This window comes from Mandrillus leucophaeus, unplaced genomic scaffold (genome assembly GCF_000951045.1).
Source record: "Mandrillus leucophaeus isolate KB7577 unplaced genomic scaffold, Mleu.le_1.0 Scaffold49, whole genome shotgun sequence".
In the NCBI taxonomy this organism is placed as follows: domain Eukaryota; kingdom Metazoa; phylum Chordata; class Mammalia; order Primates; family Cercopithecidae; genus Mandrillus; species Mandrillus leucophaeus.
Genome location: NW_012105253.1, coordinates 4,931,740 through 4,944,455, shown reverse-complemented (window position 1 = coordinate 4,944,455; position 12,716 = coordinate 4,931,740). Strand labels below are relative to the sequence as shown.

Sequence of the window (12,716 nt, the reverse complement as noted above, 5' to 3'; positions counted from 1 at the left end):
GCTGAGGCAGGAGAATTGCTTGAACCCAGGAGGCAGAGGTTGCAGTGAGCCGAGATCGCGCCACTGCGCTCCAGCCTGGCAACAAGAGCGAAACTTCATTCAAAAAAAAAAAAAAAAAAACACTTGCCACCCATGATCTACACACTATAAACTAGAGTTTTTACTGTCATCTATGAACAGGTCACAGACACAATCACTTTTCTCCTTGTTTTCTTCCTCATGGTTTTTTATGTCTATAGAATTTAACATTGGTGTCAGAAGAGTTTCAACAGAAGAGTTTAATTGTTCAATATTACATAAATTACTAAGTGGCTACAGCAAGGTTATTATGGGCCCAGGTAGTATTGGCTCAAAAGTCAGAAAGCTCTTAACCACTGCTGCATTGTCCCCTATAGCTCACTATACACCAGCTTTTAAATACACTATGGTTCATTGGTTAACTTACTTGATGGAAAGGCTATTAAAATTGTAAAACATCTGATTCAGCAAGCTGGCTACAGAAAGACAGTGAGGCAGTGTGGCATACCAATAAGAGCTTGTTTTCAGAATCAAAATTCCTGGGTCCAAGTCCCATCTCAAACTATTTAATAACTGTATGACCCTGGGTAATTTACTTGACTTCTCTGTGCCTCACAATCCTCAGATATAGAGTGAGAATAACAGGATACCTTCTCATAGGGTACTATGATGATAAAATAAGATACTGAATGTAAAATACTGAAAATTTTCCCAACACATATAAATCTTAGCTCTTCTTACTATTATTATTATTACATTGTCCTGAATCATAGATGGCAATAAAAAGGTACATGTTGAATAATGAATTTGGACTTTGCATCCAGACTGTGAGCTGTAAATCCCATATCCCATTAAAAGTAACCAAGACTCTAGAGAAAGGCTGATTCCAGGTATGGACAGGAAATGCATTAAATGATCCTGGGACATGGTATTGTTCCTAAAATCAAGGAAGCTCTAAAAACCTCATGGCTCATAACAAATGGAGACAGACTCCACGTGGAAGAGGTTCCAACTGGTTGGAGGTGAAACAGTATGAACATAAGAAGAAGAATGATGACATCGTATTGAAAAACACATAATACATAAAAACATCATTAAGTAATTTCACAATGATACTCTCCAAAAAAAAAAAACCACTACTACATCCTATAAGGGTTGCTAAGGCATCAGCTTATTATTCTGAAAACTTACAAATAAAGGCAAATACTCAAACATTTGTCATGTATTTGTTAGGATGAAGGAAATGTCTCTTCTAAAAATCATAGCTAAAATGAGTGAAAATTGGAAAACGACTCCTTGGCAACCCCTAATGCAATAATAGACTTTGTCAAAAATCTTTGATAGATAACAATGGATGGCAAGCTGATGGTGAACTTTATGATAGATGGATTAGGATGACAGTTCCTGAACCCACTGATTGATCTGAGCATCACTGAGAGTGAAATGGCTGATATCCGCTTCCTGTGATGGCAATATGATAGAAATACGAAGCACTGCCAGTGTATCCCTTTTACCAAAAAAAAAACCTAAATATAATTGAGTCTTTGTGTCTAAATATTAGTTTACAAGAAATATGGGCAACAAGAGAAATAATTTGGAAACATGGTAAGAATCAGACAAAATCAAAATATGGGAAATCCTATGGGTAAAGTAACCCAATTTCATCAACGAGTAAGTGGCCTGAGAAATAAGAAGGGGTATTGTTCTAAATTAAGGGAGACTTAAGAACTATGTCAACAAAGGGCAGTTGTGAACTTTGAATCTTGACTTGAAAAACAGTAAAAAGAGATATATTTTAGACAACAGGAAAAAACTTTAAGGGACTATTAACATGACTGAGACAGTGGCATTTGGGGTTTTTTTTAGTGCTATCTTTTACAGAAGCATAATGAAGTGTTCACAGACTAAGTGGTATGCTGTATAAGATTTGTTTTAAAATACTCTAGTTAAAGAAAAAGGAGGGGGCTTCCACTTCCAGGAAGATGGGGTACACGGGGTGAGGCCAGAAGGAAATGGATGATGTGGCTCTTGACAAGGGACCACCAGGGATTCTTGTGGGGACAGAATGTTCTGTATCTTGACTGAATCAAGGTCAATATCCTGGTTGTGATTTTGTACTATAATCCTGCAAGATGTTACCATGAAGGGAAATTTTGGAAGGGTGCAAGTGATTCCTCTGTATTGCTTCTCACAGCTCCATGTGAATCCCAAAAGCAAAAGGTAATTGATAAAATGAAAACATGACGTGGCAGGAGACAAATGAAAAAGAATGGCAGAAAAGTTTATGGCTAGAGGATTCATTATAATCTTTTTCTTTCTTCATTTGCTTGAAAATTTCCATTAAAAAAGGGTTTCTTAAGGTTTAGAAAAGTAAACTTTGCAATTTCCCTACAAACTGGTATTATCTCCTGATTTTCCTAACTGGTGTGTCCGCAGACTTCCAAATTCCCACACCACTAGGCTATTCTACACACTCTTGCTACTTGTTTCTTTCTAAAATACTATATATATATTATATATAAAATATACACTATATATAGTGTGTGTATATATATAAAACTTACTCTATCACTCCTCGCTTAAAAGGAACTCTGCTACTTCAGCATAAAGTTCACGGTTATTAAAAATAAAAAAAAAAAAACCCTCCACAGTCAGGCCTGAGCAATTGTGTGTTCATCTCCCACACACCCTCTGCATAAACCCTGTACTTTGGTCAAACTAGACTCACAGTTCCACAGATATAATTTTGGACACAGTACTTGTGCCTGTGTGCCATTCTCCTGCCTGCTACTCACTCTCTACTCCACAGACCTAAATCTCACCCATTTTTACAAAGCAGAACAAAACCTATCTTCTTCATGAAGTTTCCCCTTCAAAACAAGATTCTCAAGAGTAAGGATCATGTATTTTATCGCAATGCCTACTAAACTAGCCTTCCTGATACAATCGAGGTTTTCAATGGAAGGATGTGGATTTCACTGAATGAATGTTTAATGTAAAGACTTGGAGAGATTACCAAATTTTAGAAAAAAATTTAAAAGAAGAAATGTTAAAGAGATTTAAAAATAAAAACTGGAATTTAGTACACTTGAATTTCAAATAGCAATACTATATTTAATTTCTTTTATCACCTTGGGCAACTCATTTAACATATCTTGGCATTTGGTTCTAAAATATAAAATGAAGCACTAGGCTCCTCATTTTTTAATATGTAGATACTATACTTGCCTCTGGAAATAAATATCCCAAGGGCTTCCATAGACTATAATTTTATTCCTAAACATTACTCATCAACAGAGTCTAAACTTTATATAAAATACACAAAGCAAAACAGTATCCCAGATCCACCAGTTTTTAAATAAACCTGAGTCAACAAGAATGAATTACGTGATGAGTCTGGAGACCACAGGAACTGTCTCTTATACACATCTAGATGTGTATAAGAGACAGGACCTGCACTGGCCATGGACTTGGTTGATTTAAGATAACGTTGAGAAGGAAATGAACAGACAGAAAGGCAATGCCTACCACCTGCCTTTCCTTTCCCTATCATAGATATAAACCCTCCCAGGTTGTCTTTCCAGTTTAGAGAGGGCAGGAAAGAAGCATGATGTCTGTTCTACAGAGTTGAAAATCCCAGAAGTAACAAAGTACAAAGAGATCGTTTCTATTGGGTTTGTCTGGGACTGCTAAAAAATATACAATGACCCTATTACTCTTAGCAAGTCTAAAGTGATTTTTGCTTTCGAAAGGAAGTAAATGTAGGCTAATGATCGAAGCAATGCCACAGTATAAGGGTCTTAATTCTATACCCCAACAGTGACACTCAGACTGGTGACCTCAGCCCAGTCAAGTTTTCAACCATCTTTTGTGTGACTATAATGTGATAGTGGTGTGTAGTAACATTTATTTTTCTGAAAAAGAAAACTAAAATCAACATTATGCAATAATTGTAGGCCTTAAATTTTAATCATAGTGATTTTAAAAATTTAACCTCAGTTTCTTCTTAGATTAGACTTCACCTAACTACATAATTTAGCATTTTAACTGCAACAATGTTAAAAGTAAAAAGTATCACTGATAATAATTATGCTGAAAACACAAACACAAATTAGGACCGTCTCCAAAAAAATCTGGCAAATATGGTCACTCTAATTACATTACATAACATTAGAGAGGTTTTTGTTTTCATGTCTTCATGTCTTCAAGATCTGCTATGATCCTGTGGCTAATTACTAATCAAGCAGTTGTGTATAAAATACTGATAAAATAATTAATAATTCTGTCTGCCACCAGTTATTTATGATCTGCAAACAAATATACCAGAGAAATATTATTAATATTTGAATACCTTCTTTGAAAACTGCTTTTTCTTCTTGGCAATTCAAATAAACCCTCAAATGTATGACCACTGCATTTCTAAAATGTTAGGGATCGCAGAGACTGCCTATGTCAAGTCTCTCAATGAATACTTGAGTAATCTCCACTCTAGAGACTCAGAGGTACATCCAAGATTGCACAGTTTTTAAATGATGGAATCAAAACCGCATCCCTGGAAATCCAGGTCCCAAACCCCATATTCTTCCTCCTGTACCATAAAGGGTCACATATTTATTTGCTTGTCTGACATCAAATATTCTAGAAGGGGTTTACCTGGACTGTGAAAACATATCACCACTGTAATTTGTGTTCAAATCTTTTGTGTCTATCGTCCCTACGAAAATCGCCCTCTACAATGTGGGAAACTGGGAAATTCAAAGATATGTGGAACTGACCAAAGCTCTACCACAATGGTCAGGTGAAAGTTGTCCTTTGTAGTGATTCAGTTGGACTACAGATTAATAGAAAGAGAGCACACATGTTCATTGTAAAGTGAGATTGAGTTTCCAAATTAACTGAATCTGGATAGACCATCTCACCACAGCCTGGTAGCTGCACAGGGCAGGAGCAGATGCAGCCGATCTGAGCACACTGCCGCCCAGAAGGCTGCCCCACCAGTGGGGTCTCGCCAGATCAGAAGAACCAGGAGCAAAGATAGCAGCACTGGGAACCCCTGGATCGCAAATGGAGATATTGCCTTGCTGGTAAAGAGTTTCATTCAAGGTCTAGGATGGCCTTATAGTTGTGCACACATTCTTGAACAGATGTGCAATGATTACTTATGCAACAACTAACTGAAAGTGAAAGAAAATGCCAGGAATAAAAAATGTTGCAGGATTGTGACGCAGTGACACTGAGCTTTCCAGACCACTGAGTCTCTATCTAGTGACGGCAGGTTCTTCTGACATGTAGGGGCTAGAGATATTATTAGTTTGAACTATATGGAACTGCCAAAATTTAAATGGTTTTGACCCACAATATGTCAATTTCATATGTTTCAACAAAATACGTCTGTTCCAGCCCCATGGCCTGTGTTTAGCATGATGTGTGCAGTGGCATGGGTTTTCTGCAATCCTTTAACCTCACCAAGACACCACAGCCTTTCCTTTGCAGGTCCCCCGTGCAATGAAGGGGTTATATATTCCAACTTATTCAAAAGAATAGGGAGATTGAGAAATTACAGCAGGCATCAGCAAACTTTTTCTATAAAGGCACAGGGAGTAAATATTTTAGGTTTATGGGACCATCCACCTCTGTTACAATTACTCAGCTTTGCCATTGTGGCACAAAAGTATCTATAGACAACACATAAATGAAAAAGCAGCCACAGACAATATATAAATAACTGGGCATGGCTGCATTCCAATGAAATTTTATTTACAAAAACAGATGGCAGCCAGACTTGGCCTATGAGCTGTAGTCTGCCAACACCTGGGTTAGACTATATGTTATCTGGTAAAAGAAAGAACAGGTGCACAGGTACACGGTTACAAACAAATAAGAAAATGTAGCATCTGGTACAGACAGAGGAATTAGGCTCTAAATAAAGTGGGGGAAAAGGTAGATTGAAGAAAAGTAAATAGGGACGTTACCATCAGATCCTAATGAATATATATGTTAAAATGTAAGAAAGAGCTACATTTCAGTGAGCATACAGACAACATCCAAACCTAAAAAAGCATACAAGAACCACTCTTCTTATCCTCACACTTAGCCCCAAAATAAAAAGTCATGCACTTTAAACATTAAAACCAGAAGAGCCAGGATTCGTGTCCACCCGTATTGGAGGGACCTCGTATGTCGTACGTTGCTTTGCTTCTAATGTTGCACCTTCCTACCATAGGAGGAGTTCTCAACAATATAGAGGCACTGGGGGGAAAATGTGGAGTCAGAAGTCCTCAATTCTAGTCCCAGTGTTAGAATTAGGGGAGGATTTTCTAGTCTTTGACCCCAAGCTTCAATGTATATAAAATACAGAAGTTAATTTCTCTCTGTAGTATATCCCAGTTCATCTATGCTATTGTTCTATACTTTCAATCTTTCTTCCTCCAAGGATCCTATATGAGAAAAGCAATACATTAAATTAGGAATGTCTTCTACTTCCAGGGAGGAACTCAAATAATGACATAAGTGTATTCCGACAAAACATGAGCCCACATTGCTTTATTTCATCCCAAACTTACCGCCTGCTTGCACCAGGAACAGCTGATAGCCACAATCTCTTTACTGTGGAAGGAGAACTTTTGCTGGAAGCCCTGGGATATTAGGACAAGAGACAGAGAATTTAAAACCAACTCAGTTACAGCACACATTTGCCCTCCTGAAGTGCAATGACGTGAATAAGGCCAGAACTGTCACCCACCACTGGAGGGAAGTAGAACTGCAAATGCCACATTGAGCACCACACTCTCCACTTTCTGCCTGCGATGATTTTCTATTCCCGAAGCATTTCGAGTGAGAGAGAGAGGAGGTGCTGGTATTTCCTAGCCCACTACTACTCAAAGTCAAACACACAAAACGAGGTTTTTGAAAAAATAAATATAGTTCTGATATATTTTTATTACAACCAAAGGAAAAGCCACTATTGGTTCACATGGTCTTGTATAACAAAAATCATTCATGTTAGAGGCTCTATACACCTTTAGCGTCTGAGAACCCAGAAAAAAAAAAATGAAATTTCAGAGACAATAACTGGAACCCAGGGTCTTGGAGAAGTCCAAGGGTGTAGTAGTAAATTCAGACACTTTCATAAGCCCCTTGAGATGTCTCTACTCAAAACAAGCAGCTTTTAATTTTTATTCTTTACCAGGAAGCAATGATGAAATCAATGAAATGGTAAACCCAATCCTCTTAAAGGAACAAACTGAATTACTTTTCCATCAAGAAGAGGTGATTTTCGGCTGCTGCTGTCCCTAAATAATGGCCGGAGATAAATAAGTAGTATTACACAAAGAATTTTTTTAGCCTTCCCAAAGCTCATCCATTTCCCTCTGCCTGTGAAATCTAAACCCAAACAAAAAATTCGAAGCCACAATAAAAAATGTTAAAACAGAGCTTTTGTAAGGTGATCCAAAGAAAACAGAAAGATGTGATAGGCAGGAAAGCTATTCAAGGCAATGGCTAAATAAGTCTGACTTAATGTGTACAGATAATTTTAAGTTGAAAATCCATTACAACATTATTAAATGATGTCCCAATGGCATTTTTCAGTGCCCATAATCCCTGCCCATCTGCAGTACTTCATCTACTACCAAGCATTTCCTCCTTTTGAACCTCTCTCCTCTCTTGATTTCCTAATACACCGTCCCAGTTCTCTTCTACCTCTCCAGTCTTCTGTATGTGGACAGACGACCAGGACTGGTTTCACTATTTTTGCTCCAACCTCAACTACCACTTCCAGAGACATGACCTTAAGATCAGACTCTCCTGGGTTTTGAAAATTGTATCCATCAATATCTCCTTCTCAAAAACCTAAGTGGTATTATCACTCCCTGTGCAGAAAAGAGTTAACATAGCAAATCAGACTTCTTAGAAAGGCTGCTTGCAGCTGGGTGTGGTGGCTCATGCCTGTAATTCCAGCACTTTGGAAGGCTGAGGCAGGTAGATCACCTGAGGTCAGGAGTTCAAGACCAGCCTGGCCAACATGGGGAAATCTCGTCACTACTAAAAATAGAAAAGTTAGCTGGGCTTGGTGGCAGGCGCCTGTAATCCTAGCTACTTAGAAGGCTGAGTCAGGAAAATTGCTTGAACCCAAGAGTTGGAAGTGGCAGTGAGCCGAAATCGTGCTACTGCCCTCCAGCCTGGGTGACAGAGCAAGACTCCATCTCAAAAAAAATAATAATAAAATAAAAAATTTTTAAAAAGTAAAGAAAGGCTGCTTGCAAGGTTGGCCCTTGGTTGGCATCTGGGAACTTGGATTTCAGGAAGGTTTCTCCAATTGTCAGCACAGTTAAGAGTGTCTCATTGGGCCTAAACTGTTTGCACAGGCGGGGCATGATGGCTCACACCTGTAATTCCAGCACTTTGGGATGCTGAAGTAGGTAGATCGCTTGAGCCCAGGAGTTTGTGACTGGCCTAGGCAACACAGTAAGACCTTGTCTCTAGATTAAAATTTTTTTAAAAAAAGAAAAGAAACTTTTTGTGCAAACAATTGTAGTTTATGCTGAATATCTTCTGTCCTTCTGGAAGTCTGGAATTTTATTATGTGCAATGCAGAGGGTGCTTATGTAAAAAGGCCTCAATAAAAACCCTGGACACTGAGTCCAATATTCCTTCCACATGTGTTTCAATTAGGCACATCCTGTGTGATTCCCCTGGGAGAGAACTCTTGGAAGCTTGTGCCTGGCCTCCTCCAGACTTTGTGCCATGAGCCCTTCCCTTTGTTGATTTTATTTTGTATTCTTGTGTTGTAATAAACCATAGATGTTAGCACTACAGACTGAGTCCTGTGAGTCCTCCTAGTGAATCACTGAACCTGGGGCGGTCCTGAGGACCCCTGATATGCTCCTCTCCTCCCAGATAACGACTCTTGCTATTTCTTCTTCTGTCAATGACAGTATCTTTTCCCAAGAAAAAAAAAAAGTGCTTCTGACACACACACACACACACACACACACACACACACACACAAACTTAAGTGCTGCAGTTTGATGTCCGTGTGTTTACTACTACAGGGCCAGCAACAGCCCCCACAGTCCCCAACACCTGAGAGTTGCAACTGCCTAAAGAGAACAACTTACAAGAAGACACAGAGTGTAGAGGGCCAAAGGGTTGGGAACGCAGGTCTTTTCAAAGATGATGCTAAACTGTTCAATACGAGATAAGATAGCACCAAAACTGCAGAAATGACTTCACATTGCAGCCATTTGAAAAGCTCCTCGTCATCCCCCAAGCCATTTTTCAGGAAGCAAAAAAAGGCTACAGCGACACTTTGTGGCTACTGTGTGAAGAAAGAAAACAGCCGCAGGAGCCGGGTTGAGACCCGAGTGCCTCTGTCTAGCCTGGTATCACGCTCTGCTGATGGTCACCTCCCATCCAGATTTTTGCTCCATTTTCTAACTTGTCCCTCCACTGATAGTCTGTTTCTCCCTTTATTCCACACTCTATCCTGGACACTGCCACCAGGTAAAATGATGCTTTCTAAGTTTCTGCCTCCCATTCAAAATACTTGAATGACACTTCTTTCCTTACAGATTAGCAGAATAAGCTCTTCATGCAGGTATTCAGGGCCACTCATAATCTTCCCATCAATTTTCTGACATCTATCTTCCACTCTTTGTATTATAAACTCCTGTCCAGAGTGAGACAGGTCTACTCATATCCACAATATGTTTTATTCTTTTATTGTTCTATTTCTTTATATATGGCTGTTTCTTCATTCCCAACATACCATCTAGAAACCTACCCCCATTTCATATACAGTATCTAAATTTGGCTTCCACTAAAAAAATCTACAAGAGTCTCCCAAAATCACCTCAACTCACCGTGATCTCTCCTCCTACAGACTTGCCTTGCCTCGTACCTACCCTTGCCATTATAAATAGCTTCCCTATGTGGCTGGTTATTTTGTATACACATGTATTATCTCTCCAATGGAACTGTAAGTTCTTTGAAGGCAGTCAGTCCTTGTATAGTTCTTAGCAACTCGGCATAGTTCTTTGAACATCATAGGCATGCCATGATATTTTCTGATTAATTGAACAAAAAAGTTTGCTGCTATTCCATCATGATCTAATTACCAACTTCATGCTATCCAGACATTATAAGCCTTACCCAAACCACCTGAAAATATATTTCCTCACAGCATCCTTCCAGGCAAAAAAACTAACCCCTACAGACACTGCAAAGACGGTAGGATTCTAATGTTCATTTTTAAGTCCACAATATTAAAATGCTGCATGGATAAAAATCAATACACTAGAATTTGTGGCACGACAGCAGTAGTAGCCACAACTAGAAGTCTGCTAAATGTTACGGTTTTAAATTTATCATTATAAGTCTTAAATGCAATCACCAGGCCACCATTCTCTCCACTTAGATATCAGATGGCTGTGCATCAAACAAAAGCTGAGGAGAGATGGCAAAGCTCAGAATCATTCTTGGATCTTCTTGTTGGCTGAGTGATCTTAGGCAAATCGCTTAACTCTTCTAACTTCCTCTTTCATGTGAAAATGAGAATGATAATAGAAACCTCTCCTATAACACTAAGTGGTTATAAGCATCAAATAAGGCCATGCATTTAAAAATCTTTGTAACACTTTACTTATGTATGTATTTAATGTGTGTTTTTATAAAATTAAGGAGTGCTTTTATTGCTAAGATCTATGAACAGGAACCTCTTCCACCATCTCGCTGAGAAAGCTTTCTGGTGTCTAATATGTGACTAAGTGATGCTCTACTCAATGATACAGGGTGAGTGTATCTAGCCTCACCTCACCACTAAATATTAGCCGTCTGGTTTCTGGGAGAGAACAGATACAATCCATTGTGGTACTGACAGCTAGACCGACACCAGAAACAAACAATAAGGCCAATCACAATTGGGGCACTGGGCACTACACTTATGCAGTATTGTGGCAGGACCCTTGGCAATGAGCCCAGTGGTAATCAACTCTGTGCTTTGTTTTAGATTCTTGTCTGGCAGACTCACAGCAACCATAGCTTCAGGCTTATCATCTAACACAGAGATATAAATAGAAGCACATCAGAGCCTTCACGAACCAAGTTCCCACTAAACCACCTGCTATGGGAAGACTTTGGCCAGGCTCTCAGCATGCCAAAATGAACCAGATTCCAAATTGCTCATTTTTAAATGTTGGCCCAAATCTGCTATTATGGTACTGACAGATGCCCTGACTGAATTTCAACTGACTCTATGATTTTTAAGAGCTGTTTAGTTCAGCACTGTCAAAGAGGAAAATAGGGATGGGAGGTCAGATGCTTTGGATCCAACTGACTTCAGAACTGAAAATACCAAGAACATTGAGGAATTAGGTCTTTTTTTGTTCTTTGGGATTTTTCAATCAAACTTGACCTTTGGAATAAAGTTTAAACCAGGTTTATTGAGCGCTAAAGCTTTGTTGCCTTCTGACTTCTTCTGCCATCTAAAGCAGGTACCAAATGGCACTCAGTTTTACAGCTTTGGCTGAAACCAGTAAAAAAGGGCTTGACTTAAAATAAGCTGAATTTATTTCATTATTTCTGTATTTAACTTTGTTTAGGGTGAGAGAATATTCTGACTATAGGCTGATTCCCTATTTGATTTGATCCAACACAAGAGTTGATATTCTTCCTGCCTCCAAAACTTTAAACAACAAAACAAACCTCTCCATATCCACTAGCATGTCCAAGGCTCGTAAAGTATTACAAGGGACAAACCCACGGAATTATAAAATAAGACGGACTCAATTTGCTTTCATTAATATTTGTCTTAAAACACAGAACTCCAAACATTTCTGCACAAATACTTCCTATGATTTTTGAAAAAAGTACTTTTACATATTTTATATTTCATCTCTAAAACGTTTATCTTAAGTTTAACTAATGGCAAAGTTAAATTTCTAGCAAAATAAAATGAAAATTTTAAAATGAAACTGTTGGACCACATATAAAGGTATCCTATGGGATAGCAATAACATAGTGATTTGGTACACACTAGTGTCAAGAAAATTTTTCCATTTTCACTTTGCTAGAAGACCTCAGACTGGTTATGGTGTTTCAATGTAACCACTTCCAACCCTCCAAAATTGACAAACAACTGTGATGTTTGGGCGTTCCACCAGTGGAAGCAGATAAGCAACTGAGACCTTCACATGACCCAGGTACAGACCCACACCAACCTAACTGAAAACTTTTTTTGCTGATTAAAAAATGGCATTTGTTTTAACCAACTATCTACTGACTTATGGACTACATCCATAAGTCCAGATTGTCCAGATTGTTATCCAGAGTGTAGCCTTCAGTTTTTAATTAGCAAAACCCACCATAAGCCAACTCCCTAATACATACACAAATTATTGGCTTTTTCCTTGAACAAATTATTCAGCCCAGTTTTCCACTGATACGTGTACCCGTGCCTGGTAATGTGACTAATGTGAATCCTTGAAAATTAGGCTGGTTTGATAATATGCCTTTTCCATAGTTTTCTCACAGTGTAAAAATGGTAGCATAATATTCTAGATTTTGCAAAACTAGGGTTTATTTACTCATAGAAAACCTAAGTTGGCCGGGCACAGTGGCTCAAGCCTGTAATCTCAGCACTTTGGGAGGCCGAGACGGGCGGATCACGAGGTCAGGAGATCGAGACCATCCTGGCTAAC

At 38.7% G+C, this 12,716-nt stretch overlaps 1 protein-coding gene across 1 annotated transcript in view; it reads right to left on the bottom strand.

Annotated features, from left to right (window-relative positions):
* Positions 1-12,716, bottom strand: part of DGKI (diacylglycerol kinase, iota) — a 481,484-nt gene that overhangs the window by 246,954 nt on the left and 221,814 nt on the right. The window contains exon 7 of the mRNA XM_011995483.1: positions 6,582-6,653. The gene's annotated coding sequence lies outside the window, so the exon portion shown is untranslated. The remainder of the gene's footprint in view (positions 1-6,581; positions 6,654-12,716) is intronic.